The following is an 11,711-nucleotide window of genomic DNA, read 5'->3' on the forward strand; positions in this document are numbered from 1 at the left end:
TTTAGCCTTGATGAGGAAAGTAGTAATGAAAAGTGAATTGCTTATTTTTTGAACACCAATACTTGTCAATCTAGTAGTCTCCTTTATACAAATACAGCAAAACTTTCTCCTATAAAGATTTTTGCTATTTATCAGGTATTAATCAGGCAGTAGAAGGTACCTATCAACCACAGAGTGTCCTGAGTTTGACTCTCAACTTGACTTTTATCTCCAAGGCTCAGTAGTCTTATCTTTAAAGTGGGGGAAATAATCTCCACAGGGCTTCTTACAGGACTGAATTCGTGATATACAATACATAGTAGACACTCATGAATGTTAATTTCATTTCTTTCTCTTGACCTTGATTTGCATTGTTTGGAAAAAAAGTAGGCATTTGTTGTTTTTTTTTTTCCCACCAAAATCAATGTAAATATAATACAAAGGTAAACATCTCATTAGCTAACTTCTGATGTATAAAGTTTCAGTTGTTGGTATTGGAGGAGGTGATATTTTCTTCACAGTTAAACTTTTCTCCATGAAAAGTTTGGATCATTTAAACTTTATTTCAACCATTCAGCCTAAAATAACACTATTTGTTAATCTTGTTAACCCAAATTTTTTTTATAGCTGTTTACTTAGAGTGGATTTCATTTATAAATTCTCATGATGTCAAAGAAATAAGGTAACTTTTGGCAATGTTCTGGATTCATATTTCAAGTCTCTTTGAAACTAAATAAGTCTGTTTATTTCTTTTCTTTTTGAATACACCTGTAAGCTGACAGTCTGTGATGATTAGCTATTTATCATTTCAGTTTGGAATGCTGATTGTTTTGTTAATTAAAAGCAGATGGTAGAAGCTGGAGAAAGAATGTGTAGCTGATTAGTGGAAGTAAATGAATTTGAAGATATTTAACTTCCAGATAACAGATGGGTCAAACACAGTTTATACTTCACTGTGTGTACTTTTAGAGTAATTCCATGAATGATGTTTGATAGTATATCAAGAAGTAGGTGTTTGTTCCTCATCTTCTTTTGCTCTATGTCTCATGATAGAATGCTCGCTTTCCTTGTACAGCATATATACAAACACATTAACTTCAGCTCAACTTGGTTACTTGGGTCACCAGTGGCTTCTTGATAAGGATTTGCCTTGCTGGGGGATAGCTTCAGGCTAAGAATTATGTTGCTCTTATTTTTCTTTATGGAATTTGCTACTGGTTTTCAAAGCCAGCATTCAACAAAGTACCCTACAAAGTTTATCTGTCAGCCTAAAACTTTTTAATTTGCTGCTTAAAAAGAAAAAAAAAGGCCTTCATTAGGTAAAATTAAGTTGCTCAGCAAGTTAGACATGTTTTAAACATGTTCATGAGCTGACCTCCATTCTCTCTCAGATTAATGTTAATTAAATTCTAATTTCCACTCCCTTGGAATTGTGAAACCAATTTGAAAGATGTGGGTAACTTCCCTAATTTCAGCAAATTTGTCTAAGGAATTACTGGCCATAAAGGCTAAAGGATCCGGATATAAATGTAAACTCACTAAAGCGCTGAAAATTCATGTTCCATGAAGGAAAGTCACCAACATAGTTTATTTTTCATCGTTTTCAGTCATTTTCTGAGAAATGTCTGCTGAAATGGAAAAAGTGGGAGAATAAAAAATATGCTTCTAAAGGTAATAAAGTTCTTATCCTTCTCTGGGTAATCATCCTTGATTTCAAGACTTTTATTAACTTTTTGAGAATAGTTCTACTTTTTTCTTTATCTATTTCTGCCTTGATAGAGAACATAGTGCATGGTATAAATTATATTATTTCTTATTAAAGACCAATCTGTATGGGTTGAATTGTGCTCCCCTCCACAAAAAAGAGATATGCTGAAGTCCTAACCACCAATACCTCAGAATATGATGCTATTTGGAAATAGGATCTTTGCAGCTTTAACCAACAAAAACGAAGTGATTAAGATATGCTCTAACCCAATATAACTTGTGTCTTTATAAAAAGGAAATCTGGACGAATATACACAAAGAAGGAAGCTGATATGAAGGCAACTATGTGATGGTGAAGATGGGACAGATGAAACTGCAAGCAAAGTAATGCCAAAGAACTGTCCACCACCAGCAACTAGGAAGAGGCAAGTAAGGATTCTACCTAGAGTCTCAGATCGAGCATAGCTCTGCTGACACATGGATTTTGGACTTCCAGCCTGTATATTTGTAAAATAATACATTTTGGCTTGTTTTAAGCCACCTAGTTTGTGATACTTCGTTATAGTCAGTCAGTCAGTGTTAGTCGCTCAGTCGTGTCCAACTCTTTGTAACCCCATGGACTGTAACCTGCCAGGTTCCTCTGTCCATGGATTCTCTAGGCAAGAATACTAGATTGGGTTTCCATTTCCTTCTCTGGGGGATCTTCCCAACCCATGGATCGGATCAGGTCTCCAGCACTGTGGGCAGATTCTTTACCATCTGAGCCACCAGGGAAGCCCTACTTTGTTTTAGTAACCCTAGCCAAATAATATACAATCCACTACCTGTCATGAAAGTTTTTTCTTGAGAAAGATATCTGGAAGAATGGGTTAATAGAGAATGTGATACTCTGCTTATTAATATATAGCCCTTCTATACATTTTTTGATGTTTTTAAATGTGAAATTTCTGTTATTAATACAAAAGCTATGCATGTTCACTACAGAAAATGTTCAAAATAGTGATAGGTGGTCTGAATGGGTCCTTCCTTGCCCTGTAATGTTTTCTCCATAGAGCAGCTAGGATGAACTAATTGAAATATTGATCTTGCCTCTTCTCTCATTAAAAACCTTCAATGACTTTTTCATCTCTCTCAGAGCAAATCTATAGAATTTAAGTGACTTATAATCCATATAAATCATTACAGTAATTGTTCTCAATGAACTGGGAACATTTGAAAACTGCTACTGTCTGAGCTCCTTCTTAAATTCAAACAGATCTCTGAGGGTGTGGACTGGGCATGGGTATTTTGAAAGTCTCTCTTGGTGATTCTAAAGTAAGATAAAGAACACTACCTGTCAATTTCTCCTACCCACTCCTAAACCCCCTTTTTTTTTCTCCTGTTATTTCTTCGACCTCATGTCCTACTACCTTCATCCTGGCTACACTGGCCTCCTTGCTGTATCTTATAATCCTCAAGCATGCTCTCATTTGCTCTTTGTTCTGTCGCTGTACCATCAGTTATTCATTTACATGACTGCCTTCTTCACTTCGTTCAGGTCTTTGCTCAAAGAAAACTTTACCAGTGAAGACTTTTCTGACCCCTTTAAAAAATACTCTTCGCATTCCATCCCCTATTCCTGCCCTAGTTCCTTTTCCCCTTTTCCTTCTTTACTTTTCTTCATATTATTTACTAACTTCTGACACATTATGCACTTGCTTATTTTTTGTCAGTCACATCCAATTTGAAAAAATGCTCCTTGAGGGCAAGCATTCTGTGTTGTTCATTCCCTAGCATGAATGACCAACAGTAGGTACTCAATATATTATGATAGGGTTGGTAAATATACAAAGATGTGAATGAAATCATGTCCTAATGGATTCATGTGAGTTCCTTCTCAGCTCAGGAGTCAACTTAGCCTATCAGGACTGTATTAATCATTTTATTATAATAAAATAACACAAGAGAACTTCATAAACATTTTGAACTATGCTTGGTATCTTGACATTTCTATGTTTACTTTCCAGTCATTTTTCTTTATTGATATTTTAAAACTCTGCTTTTTCCTCCTACTTTTAAAACTCTGGATCAGTGTTATCCAAATCCTTTACTCATATCTTGAATATTGGTGTTGGCCCTGTTCTCATTACACTCACCCCCTACATGTTCGTTTCCACTCCCAGTGGCTTCAGTGGTTCTCACTTTGGGTGCCCTTTAGAATATCTGAAGAGCTTTAAGAAATACCAATGAATAGTTCCCACTGTAAACCAACTGAATAAGAATCTCTGAGTTGAGTCTCAGGCATTGGTTTAAAAAATTCCTTGGGTAATTCTAACGGATAACTCAAATTCAGAATCAGAGATAGATGCTGAAAACTCAGATCACAGTTTGAACTTTTCCTGTTTTGGGGGAATACACACAATATATAAACAAGATGTAAGGAAGCAAGACAGATGATGGATTGTGGAAATGAAAATCAACCAGGGAGAGACTAGAGAGAAGGGAAAAAAATCAGCTATTGCAATACTCTAGGCAAGCTATGAGAACCTGAATTTAGGACATTGACGATGGGAGTGTAAAGATAGAATAGACACGCATTAGGGAGGATGTATCAGTTATCCATTGTTGCATAACAGACTACCTCCAAATTTAATGGGTTAAATGACAAACAATTACCGATTTTGCTTAAATTATGCAATTTGGCTAGACCTCAGTGGGAATGGCCTGTTTGATCCATGGCTGGCATCAGCAGGATGGCCTCAAAGAGATCTGAAAGATCTACTTTTAAGATGGGTTACTCACATGTCTGTGTCAGATAGGTGTTGACTGTCACTCTGAAGCTTAGCAAGGGCTGAGGCTGAGGGCGTTTGTTAAAAAAAAAAAAAAAATGTTTTCGTTTTTTTAGTTTCACAAATCTCATGAGGGCCCGGCGGGGTATACATTTGGGAAGATGCCCCAAACCTGGCTCTGGAGGCTCCTCTCAGGGTAAGCCAGCTCTGAGCTACCTGTTTCTTCTCGGGTCCAAGCTCTAGGCCCGAGGGGTTTCACATCCTGATCTTGGGAAAAAGGGTCATCGATCAGTGCGGCGCAGAGTGACAGCGACAGCTAGGCAGACAGGTCCGGTTCTCATAGCCTGTTGGGGCGCGGCCTGTTCTCGGGTCTCACTTCCAGCAGTGGCGGCTTTGCCTGTCCTTCAGCACCGGCACTTGAGGGTACAAATGGCAGTGGGGGTGTCTTGGTGGAGTCCTGGAATGTTTCCTGTTGACCTGTTTGTGACTGTGTGTGCAGCGAGGCTGTGGGAGAGATCTGCTGGGAGAGCGAGGGCTCTCTGGGTGAGGGTGAGGCCTGCATCTCCAGGATGACTTCCGGCTTCTCCTCAGATTCATGCCAGGGCCAGTGACTGAGGTTGGGACGGTCTTGCTGCGCTGACTCTGTCTCTGCTGTACAGACCAGCGCAGCTCCCTTGCCTCCTCTGTCAGGATCACCAAGTAGAACTGGTGGTGCTCCTTCTGAAGCAGCTTCCGCGCCTCCTTCAGGAACCTCTGGGGTCTCGGTGACTGCCTTCGTCCGCCGCTCTTTCTGCGTGTGGAAGCCCGTCAGGTGTTTCCAGCAGGTGTTCCCGTGGCTTCTCACGGTAACTAGCCGCGACCTTGTCCCGCGGCCATTTTGCTTCTTGTCCTCGCGACCCCTGGCGGTGAAGCCGGTGCCGCATGGCTCCGGCTCGCCTCAGGCACCTCTAGGATCGAGTCAGAGAGTTTTGATTCCCCTTCATATGAGTCTATCCACGGGTTGCTCGGGCTTGCTTCCAGCACAGAGGCTGACTTCCACTAGCATGCAGAGCAAGAGAACGAAAGGGGACGTGGATTGCGTCACGTGTCGCAAAGGTCAACATCCGTTGAAGAAGGGACTCCAGACTCCAGGTCTTGATGAGGGACAAGCTAGGTTGTAGAAGAAATACAGGATAGGAAATAGTGCGGTAGCGTTTTAGGGAACAACAGTCCTGCACAATCTTGGGGAATAATTGGAAGGGGACAGTGGAAGAAAGTGAAAAAAGAAGAAAGTCATTTACACAAAAGCAACTTTGAAGGTATGCTTATTCGGATTATTATGAAAAATAAAATAATATTAGCTAAAGATGTGGGGAAATAGTTTGTGACATACAGTGTGGAGAGTAATTGCTTCCCTTGATTTTTTGAAAAGTTAAATTAAACATGAACAGTTCTTTTGAAGGGCAATGGTAGTTTTCTAAAAGCTTTTGCAGACTGATACTTAGGCTGTTTTTACACGTACATAGTGTTAAATTTTTTTGTAAGCTTAATTTATTTATTTTTGGCTGTGCTGGGTCTTCATTGCTACTGACTGGGGTGGAGGTTACTCTCTAGTTGTGGTGCTTGAGCTTCTCATTGCAGTGGTTTCTCTTGTTGTGGAGCACTGGCTCTATCAAGGGCTCAGCACACAGGCTTAGTCCCTCCATGGAATGTGGGATAGTCTTGGATCAGGGATCCAGCCCATATTTCCTGCATTGACAGGTGGATTTTTTCCCATCCTGTTAAATTATTTGAATATACACTTCACCTCAAACAACTGGTAAGGTTAGTGCAAAAATAAAACCAAACCAATTACTGTAACTTGTCTTTTCTTTTAAAAATGAAAAGGTCATAACCTTTTCTCTCTTTCTTTCTTATTTCTTTCCTTTTTTAAAATAAAAATAAGAAGCCAGTCCTTCCAACTCACTGTTATTATTTTAAGGGATTAACACAGAGAATTTCCTGAGTTAACTGTAATCTGTCTTCAATTATAATGCTTCCATGGTTGATAATACAAAGTGGGCCCAGTGGAATCACATCTTTGTTTTAGGTAAATTTGCTGTTGGTTAGAAGTAGCAGCTAGAATCATTTTGAAAAATGACCTTCCCATAGTACTCCAAGGGTCAACTGCAATAAATATTATGTGATGACAGTAACTGTGATGAGTGATATCGAAGAGAACATAGAACAGTGTTTTGGGTTCCTTTTGGCTCTTTTATTCCTATTGGCAAATACTACAAAAGAGAGGTTCATGCTCAGCTCTACCTTGTCCATTTGAATTTTTGGTTCACGTATTAAAGCAGAAGAATGAAGAAAAAGGGGGTTGAGAAATCTTTTTTAATGGTTTCATTGAAAAGCAAGTGTACCACACACTTTGGTTTCCTTTTTCTCCCTGGAATGAACTACTCAAACTTCTGCCTAGGTTTGTTGTTTTGCCAGAGTTCAAACTTTGTGAATCATGTGAAAAGGGCATAATGTATCAGATATTTTAATATTAGGAAAACAGGTGCATGACAAGGCATATTCATGTACTTAGCAGCAATTTATTAAATGTTTTTTATGTGCAAAATACAGTGCTGAGTGAAAGTAGAACCTTGTTCTGATTTAGCTTAGGTTTGGATTCAAGAGTTGATTTTTCTATCTTTTAATTTTTTTTTTTAATTTTTTTTTTTAATTTTATTTTTTTTTATTAGTTGGAGGCTAATTACTTCACAACATTTCAGTGGGTTTTGTCATACATTGATATGAATCAGCCATAGATTTACACATATTCCCCATCCCGATCCCCCCTCCCACCTCCCTCTCCACCCGATTCCTCTGGGTCTTCCCAGTGCACCAGGCCCGAGTACTTGTCTCATGCATCCCACCTGGGCTGGTGATCTGTTTCACCATAGATAGTATACATGCTGTTCTTTTGAAATATCCCACCCTCACCTCCTCCCACAGAGTTCAAAAGTCTGTTCTGTACTTCTGTGTCTCTTTTTCTGTTTTGCATATAGGGTTATCGTTTACCATCTTTCTAAATTTCCATATATTATTGTTAGTATGCTGTAATGTTCTTTTCTTTCTGCTTACTTCACTCTGTATAGGGGCTCCAGTTTCATCCATCTCATTAGGACTGATTCAAATGCATTCTTTTTAACGGCCTGAGTAATATTCCATGGTGTATATGTACCACAGCTCCTTATCCATTCATCTGCTGGTGGGCATCTAGGTTGCTTCCATGTCCTGGCTATTATAAACAGTGCTGCTATGAACATTGGGGTGCACGTGTCTCTTTCAGATCTGGTTTCCTCAGTGTGTATGCCCAGAAGTGGATTTGTCATTTATGCAGTTCATTTCCATTTTTAGAATCTCCACACTGTTCTCCATAGCGGCTTGTACTAGTTTGCATCCACCAACAGTGTAAGAGGGTTTCCCTTTTCTCCACACCCTCTCCAGCATTATTGTTGTAGACTTTTTGGATAGCAGCCATCCTGACTGGTGTGTAATGGTACCTCATTGTGGTTTTGATTTGCATTTCTCTAATAATGAGTGATGTTGAGCATCTTTTCATGTGTTTGTTAGCCATCTGTATGTCTTCTTTGGAGAAATGTCTGTTTAGTTCTTTGGCCCATTTTTTGATTGGGTCATTTATTTTTCTGGAATTGAGCTTCAGGAGTTGCTTGTATATTTTTGAGATTAATCCTTTGTCTGTTGCTTCGTTTGCTATTATTTTCTCCCAATCTGAGGGCTGTCTTTTTCATTAGTCCAGTATTTCACTTTTACTCAGCCAAGTTTACAGATCAGCACATTGCTTACAGTTGGACTCATGTAGTGGCAGATTTTTATTGCTGCTTTCTCTTTTCTCAGTCTTTTCATTGACTATCTGAATACATATAAAATCAACACCATTGGCTTTAAAGACATTTATTATAACAATGCATTTGTGAGAGGAAATTTTATGGGACCCATGGCTTACAATCTCCTTGATCTATTTACTCCAGATGATTGAATCCTAATCCTTGCAGGGTGGGACATGTCCTAATGCTTACAGGGTGGAATGAGAGAAGATTTAAACTTATCAGTCACAACTGGAATGCACTGCTCCCTCTCAGTGATTATGATCCTCATGTTTATTATTTTTGGCCCTTGATCTATCCAGCATAATGTTAAAAGTGTACTTATGTGGTAGGTAGTTCTCTTGAAGGAATGGCGTTATAACTACTATAACTTTAAAGGTATATTTTCTAAGTTACTAAATTTTAGTGACTGTGTGTATGTGATCTGTTTTATTCAGATAAATGTACCAATCAGTATTTAGTAAATAAAAAGTTGAGAATACATCTCTTAAAGAAACAATTTTTCTTAGGTAGTATTCTTATGTTTTGGAAGAAGGCTCAGAATAGTAACATAAATTTTTGACAGAGGAACGAACCTTCTATTTGCATGCTACACATTGGATAGTCATTGGAGAATTAAAGCTGACCAAGATTTGTCTCATACCCTTGGGGAAGTTGCTGTAGGAGTGAAGAACTTGATTCAGATATAAAGGAAGATAATGCACCACCATATATGCTATGGTATTTGCCTCTGGGAAGGGTACTGGGTAGGTATCTTGGAGAAGCAGATACTTGAGTTGTCTCTTAAAGCGTGACTAGGAGTTTTCCAGGCAGGAAGAGCAGGGCTTTGTGTTCTAGGCGAAGAATCACATGAAATGACACCAAGGAACGAAAAGACACAAGTGCAACGGAAAAGCCAAACCCTAAGGACTTGTAAGAGAATGCTACATAGGACAAATGAAGGCAGCCCAGAGAACTTGGATGGTGTGAAACTCGGGGTAGAGACTGGCAAAGCTTAAGAGTTATTAAGAGCTCTTGAAAAACAAAGAGGGACAGAATAACTGGCTTTTCAACAATAACAGCAACAGCATTTGTAAGTCAGACTAGGCAAGAGGAACCTAATATAAAATCAGAAGTATTTCCCATTGCCTAAAAGTCCTTGCTTTGTGGGGTTTCCACCTACTTTTGTAAGCTCATCTCCTGCCCCTCTCCTCATTTACTATGAATCTATTTAGCTTTTCACACATACTAAGCCTAATCCCACCTGAAGAATTTCACTCTAGGTCAGTGGTTCTCAGTCAGGGGTGATTTTACCCTCCAGAAGACTGTCTGAAGTGTCTACATTTTGGCAATAAGGACTTGGGGAGGGCTGTTGGCATCCTATAATACTGCTAAACATCCTACAATGCACAGGATGATCACACATAATAAAGAATTATCAGTCCCAAAGTGTTAGTAGTGCCAAAGTTAAGAAACTTTTAGGTGTCCCTTTGGCATCAGGACTCTTTGTGACATCCCTGTTTTGTTTTCTTTAAGCAAATTATCATGACCCAGTGAATTCTTGTTTATTTGTTGCAATTATTGTGTAGATCCTCTATCAGGACAAAAGACAGGGGCCTGTAGTATATCCCCAGCTCCCAGAATAGTGCCTGGCATACTGTGGGTGCTCAATACTTATTTGTTAAGTGAATAGATGAGAGGGTTGCATTCCTGGTTCTAGCCCTTACCAGCTCTGTGACTTTGGCAGGTTACTTAGATTTTCTAATATTTTTACATGTAAAACGAATTTTTAAAATATTAAGGATTCAAAGTGTTTTGAGAAATAACCAGATAATATAAAGTACCTCACATAAAGCAGGTAGTTGCCTAATAAATATTAATACCCTGCAGTATTGGATAACGAACCAATTATATATTATTGTCACATACAATTATACAACACTGTAACCTCATAACAAATTATAACTAATTAGGCAGAAAATATTTTACTTCAAGCTTCATTTCCTATAAAGAAAGGGAAGCTTAAGTATTTAAAGGTATGGACTGGTATCAGATTCCCTGGATTCGAATCCCATCTGCATTTACTGCCTGTAGGACCTTGAGCATTTGATGTAACCTTTCTGTGCTTCACTTTCTTCATCTGAATGCTAGGCTATTAACAGTGCAACTGTCTCACAGGAATTTTAGCTTGGGCTCTCCCAAAATACTGAGTCTGAGAAGAAGAGTTATGTATGGATGGTTTAGTTTGGAAAGTAATTCTTAGGCTTCATTAGATCTCTAGAATCAGGGAGTGGAAGGAATAAAACAGGTTGGTCCAAAGGATCATGAGTGAGGATGTAGAAGATGATCTGAGATTCTAATGGGCCCTCCTTGTGAAGCAGTAAAAGATAGTTCAGGGGTAGAAAAGGGGTTTGTCTATTAGCTCCCTGGCGCCATTAGTCAGGGGTTGTTGCCTTAGGGGGTGTACCTCCTTGAACTTCCAAGTTTGTGCAGGCATCAGTGTGACTAAGAGAGATACCCCTGGCATCCCTCTCAGTAGAGGCACAGAGCACTGGTAAAAAGCAACAGACAAGTAATGTGGCTGAGGGGAGACCAGAGTGGAAAAGTGGGCTGAGAGGATAAAAGTGAGGAACATAAAAATATCTAGGACATCTGGCTGTTTGAGCATTTACAATACCTGCCATACAAGGTATTGATGTAAGTGTTATATTAACATTTTTATGATTATTATTTTATATTAAAGTTCCTATTGACCTCATCTTAAGGGTTGATTATGGTATTACTTGGTAGAAAGAACACCAGATTGAGAATTAGGAAACTTTAATCCTGTCAGGTCCACTTGATAAGTCAGTTCTTTAATGTTTTTCAAATATGCTTTGGGTTCCTGCAAAGTGCTGAACTTTTGCATTAGACTATACAAAATGACGTTCCCTTGGTATCTCTAATTTTCCTGAAGAGATCTCTAGTCTTTCCCATTCTGTTGTTTTCCTCTATTTCTTTGCATTGATCCCTGAGGAAGGCTTTCTTATCTCTCCTGGCTATTCTTTGGAACTCTGCATTCAAATGGGATTATCTTATCTTTCCTTTTCTTCTTTGCTTTTAGCTTCTCTTCCTTTAACAGCTATTTGTAAGGCCTCCTCAGACAACCATTTTGCCTTTTTGCATTTCTTTTCCATGGGGATGGTCTTGATCCCTGTCTCCTGTACAATGTCACGAACCTCCGTCCATAGTTCATCAGGCTCTCTATCAGATCTAGCCCCTTAAATCTATTTCTCACTTCCACTGTATATTCATAAGGGATTTGATTTAGGTCATACCTGAATGGTCTAGTGGTTATCCCTACTCTCTTCAGTTTAAGTCTGAATTTGGCAATAAGGAGTTCATGATCTGAGCCACAGTCAGCTCCCAGTCTTGTTTT

This window comes from Cervus canadensis, chromosome 12 (assembly GCF_019320065.1).
Source record: "Cervus canadensis isolate Bull #8, Minnesota chromosome 12, ASM1932006v1, whole genome shotgun sequence".
Classification (NCBI taxonomy): Eukaryota; Metazoa; Chordata; class Mammalia; order Artiodactyla; family Cervidae; genus Cervus; species Cervus canadensis.